We start from the raw sequence: 19,031 nt of genomic DNA on the forward strand, positions 1-19,031 counted from the left end.
ATCAGTTAAATCAATAAAACTAATCAGGTATGTAATCTAATCATATAGAGGCTGCATGATAAATATAAGCATTTTTCCTAAATCCAACAAATCTTGGTATATTCCAATCTTGCAATGTAATTGGGAAAATGAGGGTAACATATGAGAAAATGTGAGTGCAAAAATAAAAACTATACGATGTACAAAAACTTTGCCTTTGAAACTATTTTGGGACGTACCTTTCCACTTACGTCTTGGTTTTTTTTGTTGTTGTTACCGTTTTTCTATGAGAATTCTGGACCTGTTATAATTGCTTACTTTCTTACCAAACACCACTTGCTTAGATTTGCGCAGAAATTATTATATTTGAAGTCTGTCTTTATGTCAACCCAAAATATAAAACTTCCATTTGACCTGTGACATCACTATTATTTTAAGGACTTAGGTTTGGCAGCTCGCCCATAATTTTTCTAACTTTTGACCTTGGCCTCCATTTTTAGCTTTGCTATTCTTAATTTCACACTGACAATTCCAAAAGACATTGCCCAACATATTGATATTGGCATGGCATTTATGTTATGTTTTACAGTTTATCAAGGGTTCTCCCATGTAATCAGTTTAGTTAAATGTATGATAAGGCACTAAATTATGTAGTGTATAAAGGGAAAGAGTTTTAAGAGTGCAGATAAAACAAATCAGTAAATGATGGAGTAGGGAAGACTTTTTTTTTTTTAATATATTTTTTTGAGACAGAGTTTCGCTCTTGTTGCCCAGGCTGAAGTGCAATGGCACAATCTCTGGTTCACCGCAACCTCCACTTCCTGGGTTCAAGCGATTCTCCTGCCTCAGCCTCCCGAGCAGCTGGGATTACAGGCCACCAAACCCAGCTAATTTTGTATTTTTAGTAGAGGCGGGGTTTCTTCATGTTGGTCAGTGTGGTCTCGAACTCCCAACCTTAGGTGATCTGCCTGCCTTGGCCTCCCAAAGTGCTGGGATTACAGGCATGAGCCACCGCGCCCGGCCTGAGTAGGGAAGACTTTATAAAATGGGGAGAATTGAACTGGGCATTGAAAGTGGGGTAAAATAGTGTTTATATTTTATAACACCTAACTTTATTTTACTTTTAGTTTTTCTATAACATATGAACATGTGCTCCTTATATAACATTCAAAGAAGACAAAGTATAGAGTCCTCCCTTAAAAATCTTCCCAATACTGTACTCTTCTTCAGAAGTAGCAACTGTTAAGAGTTCAATATACATCACTTTAGTTCTTATGCATTTTCACACATAAATGTGTACATGGATAAGCAAACATTTTAAATAGCTAGGACTATATTCTATTTTAACCTACAACTTTGTTCTCTCCATTGGCAATATAACTTGATAATTTTTTTCTTATGCATTTTTGCATACCATAATTATTTTTCAGGTACCATAAAATTTACTCTTATGTTAAACCACTCAGTGGGTTTTAGTAAATTCACAAAGTTGTGCAGCCGTCAATAATACTAATTACAGAACATTGTCATCACCCAAAAAGAAACAAAGAAACTCCTTATTTATTATTCTTCCCTTCCCCAAAGCTCAGGCAAGCACTAATCTAATTTGTGTGTATAAGAATTTGCCTGCTATTGACATTTTACATGAGTAGAATCTGTGGTCTTTTGCATCCGCCTTTTCTCACATAGCATGTGTTCAAGGTCTACCCATGTTGTAGCATATATCAGTAATTCATTCATTTTTATGGCTGAATAATGCACCACTGTGTATATATAACAAATTTTGTTTATCCATTTACCAATCAATGGACATTTGTGTTGTCTCTACTTTTTAGCTATTATGAATAATGCTGCTATGACTATTCATGTACAAGTGTTTATAAGGATATGTTTTATGTACATATGTTTTCATCTCTCTTGCATATGTGCCTAGGATTTGAATTGTTGGGTCACATTGTAGCACCTGGTTTCAGGCATGGTAACACTAGCTTTAAGAAACTGTCATACTGTTTTTCAATGTGGAGACACCATTTTACAATCACATCAGATATATTGGAAGATAACCACACATCCTTGTTGTTGTCTGTTTTTCTGATAATAGCCTCTAGTGGGGGTGAAGTGGCACCTCATTGTGGTTTGGGTTTAATGATGTTGAGCATCTTTTCATGTGCTCATGGGAATGTGTCTATCATCATTGGAGAAATGTCTATTCACACCTTTCATCTGTTTTCTCGTTGAGTTGTAAGAGTTCTTTATATATTCTGGATACTAGACCCTTATCTGTTATACAACTTGCGAAGAGGTTGTCTTTTCATTTTCTTGGTAATGTCCTTTGATGTACACTTTTACATTTGTTTAATGAAATCTAACATTTATTTTTTGTTATTACTTGTACTTTTGATATTATATGTAAGAAACCATTGTCTAACCCAAGGTCATGAAGATTTATGCATATCTTTTCTCATAAGAGTTTAGAGTCTAAGCTATTGTTTTTAGGTTTTTCATCCATTCTGATTTAACTTTGGCAGAAGGCGTGAGATAATTTTAGAATCAGCTTGCAACTTTCTGGAAATAAATAAGCTGAGATTTTGATAAGAATTGTGTTGAATGTGTAGATCAATTTGAGTATTGCCATCTTAACAATATTCTTTCATTCTATGAACATAGGGTTTTTAAAATTTATTTAGTCTTTGTTAGTTTGCTACTTTCAATGATGTTTTATAGTATTTGGTACATAAGTCTTACACTTCTTACACTTTAAAAATTATATTAATATATTATCTTTGACACCATTGTAAATGAAATTGTTTTCTTAATTTTATTTTCAGATTGTTCATTATCAGTGTATAGAAATACAATTGGCTTTGGTATGTTAATTTTGTATACTGCACCCTTGTAGAACTTGTTTTTAGCTGTTTTTTGTTTTGTTTTTGTGAAATCCTTGAGATTTTTGTATAGAAAAAAAAATGTCAGAGAGATTGTTTTACTCTTTTCTTTCTTATCTATATATCGTGTGTTTTATATTCTTGCTTAAATGCCCTGGCTAGTACCTCACTTACAATATTAGATAAAAGCAGCAAGAACAGACATCCTTGTTTTGCTCCTAACCATAGGGAGCATTTAGGTTTATCATAAATATGCTTTATCAGATTAAGTTCTTTTATATTCCTAATTTGTTAAGGGTTTTTATCATAGAAATGTGTTAAATTTTGTCACATGATTTTCTTGCATTATTGAGATAAAAATGTATTTTTTGTTCTTTATTGTATTCATATGATATATTACATTGATTTTCATATGTTGAAACAATTATGAGTTCTTGGGATAAAACACACTTGGTCATTGTGTACAACTCATTGTAAACGCTGCTGTTTTTGGTTTGCTAGTATTTTGTTGAAGATCTATAGTCATAAAATATATTGGCCTGCTTAGTGATTTTTTTCCCATGTGATATCTGCATGTGATTTTGATAGCAGGGTAATACTGGCATCATGGAATGAGTTGGGAAGTGTTTCCTCCCCTTCAGATTTGCTTATGGCCTCTTTATTTTTTCAGAAGAGTTTGTGAAAGATTGGTGTAAATTCTTCTTTAAACCTTTGGTAGAATTAACTGATGACAACTGGTCCTGAAACTTTATTTGCGAGAAGTTTTTTGATTATGAATTCATTCACCTTAATTGTTCTAGGGCTCTTCATTGGAAAAAAAAAAATTAGGTCCGTTTTGGTAGTTTGTATCGTTCTCAGAATTTGTCCATTTCATCTAGAATATCGAATTTGTTGGCATACAGTAAATTTTGTATACAGATGTAACTCATTCTTCTAAATTTCTTGGTGATATTCTGTGGCATGGATATGCCTTAATTTGTTTAGGTGTAAACAATTTTTCTCCTGATTTTCCCTATTATGGGCAGTGTTACAAGTAACAAAAAACAAATTGGTCTCATATATTTGAGCATGTTTTTCGCTAGCGATTTATTCTCAGACTTTTATCTTTCTGTTATAATGTATATGCAATATGATGTTTTAGGCATTCTGTTTCTTTAGCTTTGCAGGCTATTATGTTTAATCACATAATTTTCTCACTTTCACATCACATAGAAGAGGCAATATTAAGTGTTCTCCAAATCCTGTTTTATTTTCCTCTTCTTAAACACACAGGAATACTGTACTCCCTACCTCCTCTTGCAGTTAGACCAGATGACATGACTATTTCTGGTCAATGGGCTACACACACTGGGGTTTTCCACTTTTAGTCCCATGGAAAAAATAAGCAAGAATGAGTCCTCTATATCAGCAATCCCCAAACTTTTTGGTACCAGGGACTGGTTTCAAGGAAGGCAAATTTTCCACAGTAATGGTTTCAGGATGAAACTTGAAACTGTTCCACTTCAGATCATCAGGCATTAGATTCTCATAAGGAGCATGCAACCTAGATTCCTCACATGTGTGCAGTTCACCACAGGGTTCACGCTCCAGGAGAATCTAATGTTCCTGCTGATCTGACAGGAGGTGGCGCTCAGGTGGTAATGCTTGATGGCCCGCTGCTCACCTTCTGCTGTGTGGCCCAGTTCCTAACAGGCCACGGATGGGTACCGTTCTGCAGCCCAGGGGTTGGGGATCACTGCTGTCCATTCTTTCTTGTTGGGATTGCCTAATAAGATGGCAGAGTTACAAGATAGTGACAGTCTGGCTCTTTGAGCAATAGCTTTGGAAGAGCTTTTTATGCCAGGAGGAGCTTCCTGACTTTATCAGACTTTGTTGTACTACTGACATTGAGACTCTGGGATAATTTGCTACCATCACAGGACCTAGCCAATCCTGACTAATAGAGATGAGTATCCATTCACTCCTCTAATCCTTACCAGCCTTCATTTATTTTGCTTTCTTCTTCTGTCTCCCTAGACAATCTCCTCCTGCTGCGTACATCAACTATATGGTGAATTAAACAAAAGAAGTGATGGCTAGAAGATAGAATAGGTGGGGTTTAAAAATTATGGGGGGGAAAGGAAACTTCACATTTTTCTTGGAAGTAACAAACAAAGCAGCTCAAATCTCAGCTACTTAGGATTGTCTCAGAAGTCTGACCAAAGCTGATTTTCTTTGCCCTTCACTATGTAGTAGGAGACTTGTGTTTTTTTAAATATTTACTTTTTTTTTTTGGATACATAATAGTTACGCACAGTTATGGGGTACATGTGATATTTTGATACAAGCATACAATGTGTAATGATTAAATCCAGGTAACTGGAGTATCCATTATCTTAAACATTTATCATTTCTCTGTGTTGGAAACATTCCAAATTCTCTTTGCTATTTTTAAATAGTCAATAAGTTGTTATTATTGACTGTAGTCACCCTATTGTGCTATCAAACACCAGGTAGTATTCCTTCTATCCCCTGCCCTCACAAACCTTTTTAGCCTCTGGTAGCCACCGGTCTATCCATTACTTTTATGAGATCTATATTTTTAGCTCCCAGTTATGAGTGAGAACGTGATATGTCTCTCTGTGCCTGGCTTATTTCACTTAACATAATGTCCTCCAGTTCAGTCCACGTTACTGCAAATGATAGGATTTCATTCTTTTCTTTATGGATGAATAATATTCCATTGCCTATGTATATACACCACATTTTCTTTTTATCCATTAATCCATTGATGGACCCTTAGGTTGATTCTATATCTTGACTATTGTGAATAGTGCTGCAAAAATAAAGAGGGGGAAGTTCAGATCTCTCTTCAATATACTGATTTCCATTCTTTTGGATATATACCCAGCAATAGGATTGCTAGGTCATATGGTAGTTGTATTTTTGATTTTTGAGGAGCCTCTATATTATTTTTCATAGTGACTGTGCTAATTTACATTCCCACTAACAGTGTGCAAGTGTTCCCCTTTCTCTACATCTTTGGCAGCATTTATTTTCTCTATTTTGATAACACATTTTAACTGGGGTGAGATGGTATCTGATTTTGATTTTGATTTCCTTGATGATGTTGAGCATTTTTTCATATACCAGTTGGTCATTGGTCTTCTTTGGAGAAATGCTTTTTAAGGTCTTTTGCCCATTTTTAATCAGATTATTTGGAGGTTTTTTTTTTTTTTTTTTTTTTTTGCTATTGAGTTACTTATATATTCTGATTAGCAGTCCATTTTTGGATAGTTTGCAAATATTCTTTACTAATTTTGTATATGGTGAGGGAAGGGGCATAATTCTTCTAATTCAACCTAATTCTGTAGGTGGTTTCTTCACTTTGTTGGTTGCTTCCTTTGCTGTACAGAAGCTTTTTAGTTTGATATGATCCCATTTGTCAATTTTGTAGATGGTGAGATAGGAATCTAATTTTATTGTTCTGCATATGGATATCCAGTTTTCCCAGCGCTGTTTATAGAAAAGACTGTCCTTTCCTTAATGTATATTCTTAACAACTTTGTCAAAAATGACTTGGCTGTAAATGCAAGGAATTATTTATGGGTTCTCTATTCTGTTTTATTGGTCTATGTGTCTGTTTTTATGCCAGTACTATGTTTTGGTTACCATAGATTTGTAGTATATTTCAAAGTATAGTAGTGTGATATTTCCTGCTTTGTTCTTTTTGCTCAGGATTGCTTTGGCTATTTGGGGTCTTTTCTGGTTCCATTGGAATTTTACGATTGTTTTTTCTATTTCCTTGAAGAATGCCATTGGTATTTGATAGGGAGTGCATTGAATCTGTAGATTGCTTTGAGTAATATTAATATTTAAATGGTATTAATTCTTCTAATCCATAACATGAGATATCTTTCTTTTTTGTGCATTTTCTTCCATTTCTTTCATCAGTGTTTAGTAGCTTTTATTATAGAGATAAAAACTTTAGTCAAATTTATTCCTAGGTATTTTTTGTGGCTATTGTGAAAATGATTGCTTTCTTGATTTCTTTTCCACATCGTTCACTGTTGGCATATAGAAATGCTAATGATTCTTGTATCCTGCAAATTGACTGAATTAATTTATCAGTTCTACCAGTTTTTTTGGTAAAGTCTTTAAGTTTCTCTAAATATAAAGACACAAACAAGGACAATTCAAATTCTTCCTTTACAGTTTAAATGCCTGTTCTTTCTTTTTCCTGCCTAATTGCCCTGGTTGGGACTTCTGGTACCATATTGAATAAAAGTGGTAAAAGTGGGCATCCTTGTCTTGTTCCAGATCTTAGAGGAAATGCCTTCAGCCTTTCCCCATTCAGTATGACATGAGCCATGGGTTTGTTTTATATGGCTTTTATCAAGTTGAGGTATGTTTCTTCTATACCCAGTTTATTGCGAGTATTTTTATGAAAGGATGTTAAATTTTATTTTATGCTTTTCCAACATTGATTGAAATGATTTTTGCCCTTCATTCTGTTATGTGAGGTATCCTTCATTTTATTATGTGATGTATTATGTTGACTGGATTGTGTATGTTGAAACGTCACTCTATCCCTGAGATGAATCTCATTTAGTTGTGTTAATGATTTTTTTTTCTTTTTTTTTGAGACGGAGTCTCACTCTGTCACCGTGGAGTGCAGTGGCATGATCTTGGCTCACTGCAAACTCCACCTCCTGTGTTCACACCATTCTCCTGCCTCAGTCTCCCAAGTAGCTGGGACTACAGGCACCTGCCACCACGCCCGGCCACATTTTTGTATTTTTATTAGAGATAGGGTTTCACTGTGTTAGCCAGGATGATCTCAATCTCCTGACCTCGTGGATCTGCCCACCTCAGCCTCCCAAAGTGCTAGGATTACAGGTGTGAGCCACTGCACCCGGCCTTAATGATCTTTTTAATGCGTTGGTGAAGTTGGTTTGTTAGTTTTTTGAGGCTTTTTGCATCTATGTTGATCAGGGAAACTACAGGCCTGTAGTTTTTGTTGTTGTCAAGTCTCTGTCTGGTTTTAGTATCAGGGTAATACTAGCCATCTAGAATGAGTTTGGAAGTATTCCTTCCTCTTCAATTTTCTGAAGAGTTTGAGTAGGATTGGTGTTATTTTTCTTTAAATGTTTCATAGAATTCAACAGTGAAGCTATCAGTTCCTCAGCTTTTCTTTGATGAGACTTTTTATTACTGTTTCTACTTCATTACTTATTACTGGTCTGTGCAGGTTTTCTATTTGTTTATGGTAAAACCTTCATAGTTTGTATGTTTCTAGACTAAATTCATACATTTCTATTATGTTTTCTAATTTACTAGCATATAGATGCTCATCATAGTCTATAACGGTTCTTTGCATTTCTGTGACATCAGTTGTAATGTCTTCTTTTTTCTCCAATTTTATTTATTGGTTCTTCTGTTTTTGTCTTAGTCTCGCTAAAAGTTTCCAAATTTTATCTTTTCAAAAACCCAAGTTCTTTTGTTGATCTCTTTTTTTTTTTTTTTAGTCTCAATTTTTATTTCTGTTTTGACATGCATTATTTCTTGTCTTCTACTAATTTTAGGTTTGGTTTGGGTTTAGCTCTTTAAGGTGTACCATTACGTTGTTTATTAGAAGTCTTTCTACTTTTATGATGTAGCCATTTATAACAAAAAACTTTCCACTTAGTACTGCTTTTGCTGTATTCCACAGGTTTTGGTATGTTTTCTTTCCATTTTTGTTTCAATAAAAATTTTAAATTTTCTTAATTTCTTTGTTGACCCACTAGTGGTTTGAGAACAAGTTGTTTAATTTTCATGTATTTTTATAGTTTCCAAAGTTCTTCTTGTTATTGGTTTAGAGTATTATTCTACTGTGGTCAGAAAAGAAACTTGATATGATTTTGATGTTTCTGAATTTGTTAAGACTTGTTTTGTGGCTTAACGTATAGTTGATCCTGGAGAATGTTCCATGTGCTGATGAGAAGAATGTTTTCTGCATCTGTTTGGTGAAATGTTCTACAAATGTCAGTTAAGTTGATTTAGCCTAGCATGTAGTTTAATTCCAATATTTCTTTGTCGATTTTCTGCCTGGATGATCTGTCCATTGCCGAAACTGGGTTTTGAGGTCCTCTGCTATCATTGTACTGCAGTCTATCTTTAATACTCGCTTTAAATGTCTGGGTGATGTATTAGTCTGTTCTTGCATTGCTATAAAGAAATACCTGAGACTGAGTGGTTAGTTATAAAGAAAAGAGGCTTAATTCACTAGTGGTTCTTCAGGGTGTCCAGGAAGCATGGCTGGGGAGGCCTCAGTAAACTTACAATCGTGGCAGAAGGCAAAGGGAAACAAGCACATCTTATGTGACCATAACAGAAGGAAGAGAGAGAAAAATGAAGGAGATGACACAAACTTTTAAACATCCAGATCTCATGAGAACTCACTGGCTATATAGTACCAAGGGTGATGTCACTAAACCATTCATAAGAACTCCACCCCCATGATCTAATCACCTTCCACCAGGTCCCACCTCCAACTCTGGGATTACAATTGAACATGAGATTCGTGTGAGGACACAAGTTTAAACCATAACAATTGCTTTAATTTTGGTTGCATATATAATACAATTGGTTGCATATATATTTAATACAATTAAATACAGTTGTTATATCCTCGTGCTGAATTGACTTATTAATCATTATATAATGACTTTTGTCTCTTTTTACAGTTTTTGACTTCAAATGTACTTTAAGTATAGCTACTTATTGTTCTTTGTTGGTTTCAGTTTGCACAAAATATCTTTTTCCATCTTTACTTATTTTTCATCCATTTTTACTCTCAGTCCACATGTCTTTATAGGTAAAGTGAGTTTCTTGTAGAGAGCACATAGTTGTGTCTTATTTCTTTATTCAGCTACTTCATGTCTTTTAACTGGAGAATGTAGTCAATTTATATTCAGTGTCAATAAATCTTCTCTTTCTTACTGGCTTTGTGGATAAATGATTTTCTCTGGCAGTATGTTTTAATTCATTTTTCCTTTTTAGTGTATTTGTTAGATTTTTGCTTTATGGTTACAATAAGGGTTGAAACAAATATATTAGAGTTGTAACAAGTTATTTTAAACTGATGACAACTTAACTTTGATCCCAAAGAAGAAAAGACAGAAGCAAAGAAAAATTAAAATACTCCACGGTTTAACTCCATCCCCCTAGTTTTTGACTTTTTGTTGTATGTTGTATCTATATATCTTCTTACAATTCCTATCTCTTAACAAATCTTTGGAGTTATTATTTCTTATAGATTTGCTTCTTAGTCTTTATACTAAATGTATGCATGGTTTACACACTGCAATGGCAGTATTAGAGAATTCTGTGTACTTAACTTTTTCCAGTGACTTTTCTACCTTTAGGTGATTTCTTGCTTCATGATAGCATCCTTTCTTGCAGTTGGAAAACTCCCTTTAACATTTCTTATAAGACACGTCTGGTGATGATGAATTATCTCAGGTTTTGTTCATCTGGGAAAGTCTTTATTTCTCCTTTGTATTTGAAAAATAGCTATGCTGGGTACAGTTTCCTTAGTTGGAGCTTTTTTTACCCTTTAGCACTTTGGATATGTGATTCTCATTCCCTCCAGGCCTGTAAGGGTTCCTCTGAGAAGTCTGTTGCTAGATGTATCAGACCTTAGATGTTACTTGCTTTAATCTTGCTGCTTTTCAGATCCTTTGTTTTTGACCTTTGGGAGCTGATTATATGCCTTGGGACAGTCTTATATGGATTGTGTCTCGATGTTCTGTGAACTTCTTGTACCTGAATATTAATAATTTTACCCAGGTTTGGAAAGTACTTTATTATTTATTTGAATAAATTTTCTACCCTGATCTCTTTATCTACATCCTCTTTGTGGACAATAACTCTTAATTTTGCCTTTTAGAGACTTTTTTTTAGATTTTGTAAGCACGCTGTATTCTTTTTATTTTTTCTTCTCTTCCTATTTTTAAATAGCTCATCTTTGAGTTCACTACTTCCTTCTTTTGCTTAATTCTGTTGTTAAGACAGTGTTGCATTTTTGAGTTTATCTATTTAACTTTTCAGCTCCAGTTTTTTAAATGTCAATGTCTTTGTTAAATTTTTTGGATAGATTTATGAATTCCTTCTCTGTGTTATCTTGAAGTTGGCTGAGCTGCCTCAAAATATTTATTTTGAATTTCCTATCTGAGAGATTATATCTCTGTCACTCGAGGGTTGTTCACTGGTGCCTTATTTAATCTGTTTGGTGAGGTAATATTTTCCTGGATGTCCTTCATGCTTATGAACATTTGTCTTTGTTTGGGCATTGAATCGTTAAGATATTTGTTCTAGTCTTCACAGTCTGGCCTTGTTTGTTTGGGACTCAGTTGCCTCCTGCTTGGGTGATGAAGTCTCCTCTGGCCCAGGGCTTGCCTTAATGGCATCAACAGAATTCTGCCCTGTGCTGTGTTCTGACTGTGACACGGTGGGACTGAGTTCCAATGCCAAGTTCCAAATTCACTTTGCTCTGCCTCCTCCAAGCACAGATTTTCTCTCTTGACTGTGCTGCTGGGAGTTGGGGTAGGGATAGTGTAGGGAACATGAGAGACTCTCCTTCCTACCCTCTTCAATGTGTCCTAGTTATTATGCTAAACCCAGATACTCTGATCACTCACCTGATATTTTTGGTTCTTATGAAGGTGCTTTTTTGCATGGATAATTGTTTGATTTTATGTTCCTGCAGAGGTTGAGGGAGGGAATTTCTGGAGGGTTCTAGTCGGCCACCTTGCTCCACCTCCTTCAGTAGGAGTCTTATCTTTGTAGCGTGGTCTTCCCAATAATTTTCTATGGACTTTTAATAATTATGTCAAAAATTAATTTACCAAAATAATTTTGAAGCGATATCATGCCAATTTTAAGTGATAATGCATATTCAACCTAAACTAAATTAAGCCAAACTAAAAACTAGGAAAAAGTTATTAAAAAATTGCATCTAGCAATTTTAATCTGACATGATTTTAATGAAAGCAATAAATTACTTGAAATAGAAATAATACCATTAATATTCCATATAGATTATTTAAACAACTTTTCTATATATGTTGAGAAGGAAATAAAAATTGAGACAAAATTTTGTAGATGAGAAAGGAAAAGACAACATAATTTCTAAGTAATATGCTTGGATAAATGCTATTTTTAAATAGCAGCTAATAATTTTAATTTGACATGAATATAATAAAAAATGCGACTAAGGTGAATGAAAGAATTGTAGGACTTCATATTGTCTTCATCATATCAGGTAACATGTACCAAAATGTCCCTCTAAATTAAAAAATTAATAACTATCAATAACTTGTAGTCAGCATAGATTGAAATTACATATTTTAATTTCAGTAATCATCATTAATTAACTCCTTCTCTGAAAGATGATATAATATGGAACCTCTATTTCTCTTTTCTTCTGACTTTGATTTTATAATATTTAATTTGTGATGGTTTATTATATATCTGTTCTACTCTGCAATAATAATTACCTCAGTTGTTTTATCTTAGGTCATACTTAAATGAAGTAAGTGTTCAGCCACCTGTTGTATAACCATGGTTATACATAATAACGAATACAATTTCTGTATTTTTTATTATGATTTATCTCCTCATCGGTTGCATTTAATCTTCAAGTAGGGTTTAAGTTTCATTTTTGTAAAATTTCATTAAACCTGTTATTTAATGTATAGAAATGCCTTTCTGTTGTATTTATAACTGAAGAGCAATTTGCTCTATATAATGGAGACTTTGTTACATTGTTTCTGAAACTCAATATTTATTCTGAGGCCAATCAGATTTCCCACTTGTTATGTAACTTGCTTTTTTTTCCTGAAACTTGAAGAATGGATTTTTGAAATTTAATAACTAAATATGTTTTTATTAGTTTTTTATTAACTTTTCTTGACATGTGCCGTATATTTAGTCATTCATTTACTTTAGGTAAATTTCCCTCTTCTATATCTCTCATTATTTTCTGTTCTATTTGTTGGTGTCTTTACTTCAGCAGTATCAATAGCCTTATGGTGGATGCACTATAGTTTATATACCTATTGTCTAATTATTTAAACCTGTTGTCAGTTTATTTTTATTCACTATAACTAAATAAATCATTATCTCCATGATGACTTCTATGTCCTGCTGCTTCTAATTTTTTTATCTATACTGTTTATTTTGTATCATAGTTTTTTTTCTTAGAATATTCCTTTTCTCATAATTCTGATCTTTTATTACATTATTGTGCTTTCCTTGTTTTACTAAATCTATGTCCTTATTGGATTATTCAATAAATGCAAAACACCAACAAAGGAATTTTAGTTCCTTGGATTGTATATTCTTTCAAATTGGATTATCTGTGTTATGTTTTAAAATCAACGCCTTTCTCCATTTATATATTAATATATTTTTATTTTGGGGCTGTAATATATTTTCATCACTCTCAAACCATTTTTTTCCTCTTGCACCTTTGTTAATATCTTATATTTACTATGAAATGGTGTATGTGGTTTCTCCTTGACATCACTCTTACCTTATCTGGGATTATTTCTCTTCCCCCTATGTACTAGAAGGTACAGAGAACAGACAGAAGAGAGTGGGAAGCACAGCTGGGACTGATTGCAGTCTTTGAGGAGGTCCTGGGTTTACTCTTCTTGCTGAGATCCCACCAGATGTTCTTCATTGGACTCCATTACACCAAGCTTGGCATGAATTCAAGTCTTTTGGGCTTTGGCTCACTTCCCTAATTTAGCACTGTATGCTGGAGCAAGAGAATCTGTGGCCCTTCCTGCTTCTGCCAAGGTCCAGATGTGATTTGTAGAGCATCCACTAAGTGTTTTATCTTGATTTTCCCAGACCCATCAATTCATCCCTTCATCCCACTCCTTTCAAGTTACAGAGCATTCAGATTCAGGATTTGTGTCACTTCTTACATCCCCTGTGTCGCTTCTGTAGGTGGAAGAAGAGTTGGGAATTCTGTTGACCTGGCCATGACACCAGAATTTTCTGTTACTTCATTGGTCATAATTTTTTGAGGTTATAATCCTTCCCCATTTCTTTCTGCTGATGGGAAAATTGGCAGGGTTGTTTTTGTTTTGCTTTTTTTATTGGAGGAGGAAGATTCTGTACCATAACTTCACAGCACCACCATCCCACAGATAAATAACTATTTTTAAATGTATTTGTGAGATATGCATCTTAAGAGATTAGAGCAAAAATACTAATGTATAAAAATAAGCAAGCAAGTGCATGAAACACCTAACTTCGATGGCTTGGACTATCAAATACTAACACTTATCAACATTTAGTGTCCATTTTATACAAAATACTAGGCCTGGTGCTATGAGAGACATAAAGGTGCATAAGTAGGGACAGGAAAATGGAAAGAGGCAACTATGCTTAGACCACTGTATAAGGTAGAATTAATTACTTCCAATAACAAATCACAGACAAAATGTAAAGGTGAGTTATAGTGGGGAGATAGTATATCCAGTTAAGGGAATATCAAAATGCATAATGAAAAACATGGCATTTATAATGTATTCCAAAAGATGGTCAGGGATGGGGGCAGGTACATTTAAAGAAAAGAAAGTAAAAGGATAAGCATTAGATATGAAGGTAGAAAAGCATAGAGTGTAGCTAGAAAAGAACAAGTTACATAACATGTGTAAAACAAATAAGTTTACACATATTGGAGCAGTGAAAAAAGCTGGAAGTGGAGCATGTAGATGCAGTGTACTTAACTGAATGCCGGAGTGACTTAACTCTATAAGGTAATGGAGAATAAAAACCACGAGCAGTTAATAAGCAAGAGTATGACACGAATAGGCCAGTGAGGATAAACATTAATCTGGCAGCGGGATAGAGGCTGAATCCTGGGCAAGTGAAAAAAATGTTACATTGAGTGTCATGAGATTTAGACTCTCGGTCCAGCTTTACCACACTACCCATATGTGTGAGATTAAGTGAATCATTTGACCCCTTTTGTTCCCATTGAGCTCTCTGTAAAATAAAGATGGTGAACTTGGCTTCTAATATTTATTCTAGCTCTCAAATAGCATAGGCCTATATATTATAATGATGCAAACATGGGAAATATAGAAACTCTTTAGTATATAGCATACGTTTGGCAAAAAATAAATGGAAAAATAAATTATGATTGAAGTGTTTATAGAAAAAAATATTTTATACGCAAGGGAATTTACGAAGGTAGAGTCAAGAAGTCAAAGAAATTGTATGAAAAGATGACTCCGAGTTTCTGATTTGGCCTTATTAGGAGAATACAGATAACTTTCAGAAGAAGTGTGAACACCAAGCTGGGGAGCTTTTTTGAAGAGCAGGATCTTTCTATCAAAATGGGATAGTGGAAGATTAAAGTAGTGATGACTACATATAGGAATACAAAGTTGACAGTGAGAGACGCAAGTCTGATACTGCAAAAGAAAAATGTAAGAAACTTAGGACTCAACTTTATCAATGAGTTTAACTATAGAAATGCACTAGGGACTGAATGGTGTCCCCCCAAAATTTATATGTCAAAGCTCTAATCCTCAATATGATGATCTCCAGAGATGGAACTTTGGGGAGGTAATTGGGTTTAGATGAGGTTATGAGGATGGGGTCCTCATGAAGGGATTAATGCTCTTATAAGGAAAGGTCAGAGAATGCTCACTTGATCGCATATGCTCTTGTATTCTCTCTCTCTCCTCTACCCCCACCATAAAAGGACACAACAAGAAGATGGTTGTCTATGAGGCAGGAAGAGAGCCTTCACAAGGAACCAAATCAATGGGCACCCTGATCATGAGACTGCCAGCCTCCAGAACTGTGAGAAAGAAATGTCTGCTGTTGAATCCACACAGTCCACAGTATTTTGTTACAGCAGCCTGAGCAGATTAAAATAAAGAAATGTAACTTGTGAGATAGAAAGGTAAGAAAAAGAAAATGCAACATAAAGCCTATGCTTAAGGGAGTGCTTATTAGTAGTTAAGATGAGCTAGGCAAAATATAAGTGGTAGAGAAATGAAAGATGACAACACTCATAACTTGCCCATTCATGCAACAGATACTTGCAGAGTATTTATTGAAGGACCCTGCACTGGCACTTAGGGATCAAAGTTAAATCCCACCTTCCCATCTGACAGAGATAAGACATATACTGTTTTTTATTCAGGTAAATTATGCATACCCATTAAAAGATCTGTAGATAAATGCCTTTGGATTTCTAAGACGGGGGATATTATTTCAACTGGGAGAAACACAGGAATATCATTTTATATAGTAGGTAGCATTTGGTCTAGACCTTATAGAGAAATAAGATGTTCGCATGGACAGAATGCTGTATGGGGAACTCCAGATGGAACAGTTCGTATTAGCTCTGGTACCAGAGTAGTGAGTATCTTTGCAGGAAACCTCAGGTGTAATCTTACGGAGCTCTGGAAAGACCATAACGAAATAACTATTTATGGAGATGGCTGGCAAAGTTAAGGATGTGGACAAGGGACATGAGGGGCCTAGGGACAGGCAACAGTGAGAAGTCACTCCTAGGAAAGAGTGTTCAAGGAGCTAGTAAAGAGTGTAGCCACGTGGAAAGAATGGCCTGACAGAATGGCTCATCCTAGAGGGATGCAGCCACTGCAAGAGCCATGATGCTGATGCAGGAGAAGAGGGAGACAGGAGACAGGAGACAGGAGACAGGAAGAGACAGGAGGAGACAGGAGGAAAAGCCTCAACCTCTCTCTTCCCACTCTCCAACCTCCCTGCTTGAACTCTCACCAGCTGATCCCAACAAGAAACACGGTCAATAGGAACAGCTCAGTGGAGCACAACTTGAGGTAGAAAATGGAGTGGGGTAGGGACCAAGAGGAAAATAATTGCCATAGCTACTGAGACAGGAGAGAAGAAAATGTGTATGTGAGAAAATGGTTCGTTTTGGCTAGAATAAATGATGCATGAGGGCAAAAAGCCAGAGTGTGCTTATAAAAGTAAATGGTAGCTGAAATTCATCAGAATAATGACAAAACAAAGGGAAATGGAAAAACTTTTGAATCTGGCGCTTAACTCATCAGGGATGTTTAGTGCCTTTCCTGGAAATTATAGATAAAAGCAACAGGAATGGAGAGAAATGACATCAGAACATAAGAGGTACCACAAAATATAGTTAGTTTTTAGAAATGTGAATGCAACAGTGGCCAGGAAGAGGCCGGAGGAAGAAAGCAGTACTCTGATTCCTCCATCTCACTCAATGAGGTGAACAGAAAGAATGCCATTTCTTTTCTTGGACAAGGGCAGCATAGTCTTCAGACACTTGCTGGGATCAGGAGGGACAGGCTACTTCCATGATTTGGGTCATTGTGAGGCAAATAGTTTAAAAAAAATGAAGGACAGGAGATCGGGGAACTATTTGTGGGACTAGTAGAAAGAAGGCAGCAGTGGAGCGGGGAGAGGTGGAACAGAGCTAAAGAGGAAGGAGAGAAGGAAAAGGGAGGTCAGAGGATGGGATGGTGATTTTTTAATGGCAGGATCACAGAGTCACGTTGTCAGAAAGTTGAACAAATATATATATGCCCCTGTGGGAATTCTAGAGAGGAAAACCAGCCATGAGACCTTTCTAAGTATATACTCTTAAGAGAAATCTTGATATGGTATTCGACCTCAGAGGTTAAGGAAGAGTGGGTTTCAGGAAGGACCTGGGGGGCGGTTAGCTACACACAGAGAGGTGTGCTGCAGCCAGCTTGCACCAGCTCCTGAGAATCAATTGTTACATCTCTTTCCAACTCTGGGCTCTGTGGCTTCATATAAATACCAAAATAGGTCATGGTAGGTGTAGTTCTACCCATAGAAACTGACAAATGCTACAGATGAGGGTCCCCTTCTCACAAAGTCAACACCCCAGAGCCTATTACTAAACCTTTACGAGCACACCACTGATCTGCTGCAGCTTCAATTTGAGGACAGGCTGTTGCAATGAGCACTGAGGATGGTGTTGCATGAGAACATTTTCATGAAAGCAGCAGCACCTTCTGCCAGAGGTCACCGGGTGAGTGTGCACTGAGCAGGTGCAGGCACGGTCCTCCTTAAAAGACTGGAATGAGTGGCTGTTCATTGATAAGAACTAAATTTTGATCGAGCTGAGAGAATTCCAGATGATGCAACCTGGAAGAAGCTAAGCAAATAAAAATAAATCATCAACAACCTGTCAGACATGCAGAATTCAGTGAATAGAAAATTAACCCATTCCTCTGAACTGAGCAATGCTTGATTTAGCTTCAGTGAGCCTCACAAGTGGAAGCTGGAACTTTCTTCCTGTTTGTGTCTACTGCAAAAAGTAAAAATACACACCACCTACCTGAAGCCTGTCATGATACTTGTGTTTCTGTAGGAATATTTTCTAAAACACCTTAAGTTACTGCTAGAAATTGCCAGCAACTGTGTCTGTGTTTTCCCATTTTTGAAAGAAAGTAATACCCTCAATGCCTTAGAATTGCTCCTTCCCACCTTCTGATGCCTTGTCCTGGGCTTAGTGGATGTAAATTAACTCTGCTGTTGAATAAAGAAAATTTTATTCTAGGAATACAGTGCTGAATACAAAAAGAGAGTCATCAATTTTGTCTTTCTTTTCATTTTCTCTCCTTGACCCTTTTCTTCTTAACTATCCTTCTAATTTTTTTTTCTAGCTAGCATGTTTTCTATGTCTGTCACATATACAGGGTTTCTTGGGGACTAGAAGTGCATAAGAAGTTTAACAAGGGGCGATTTACCTGCTTAATGTTATTGTTCACATAGCACAGTCATTCATCATCAATTCAGTAATGTTTGTTAATCACCTGTGATGTGAGAGACACTGTTCTAGACATATTATATCCTACACAGCAACATCTTCTAAGGTATATATTAAAACAGAAGATACAGACTTCAGGCAGGTCCATTCTGCTCTGATTTGGGTTTGAAATCAACAGTTCCATGTTTGTTTTCATTTATTTTTAATATAAATTTCCTTGAGTATAGTTAGTATACAACATGATGTTATAGGATACATATATATAGTGAAAAGACTATTATAGTGAAGCAAAGTAACCTATTTGTAACTGTATTAGTCTGAATACTCTTGTATATTGACCATGTGAATGTCTTTCACTTTAT

At 35.5% G+C, this 19,031-nt stretch overlaps 1 long non-coding RNA gene across 1 annotated transcript in view; it reads left to right on the forward strand.

The window, feature by feature from the left end:
• LOC144340557 (uncharacterized) overlaps positions 1 to 18,482 on the forward strand; it is a 115,234-nt gene extending 96,752 nt beyond the window's left edge. Inside the window, exon 11 of the long non-coding RNA XR_013416805.1 lies at positions 15,166 to 18,482. This is a non-coding gene — a long non-coding RNA (uncharacterized LOC144340557). The remainder of the gene's footprint in view (positions 1 to 15,165) is intronic.
• Positions 18,483 to 19,031: the final 549 nt, after the last annotated feature.

Source organism: Macaca mulatta, chromosome 4 (assembly GCF_049350105.2).
Source record: "Macaca mulatta isolate MMU2019108-1 chromosome 4, T2T-MMU8v2.0, whole genome shotgun sequence".
Lineage (NCBI taxonomy): Eukaryota > Metazoa > Chordata > Mammalia > Primates > Cercopithecidae > Macaca > Macaca mulatta.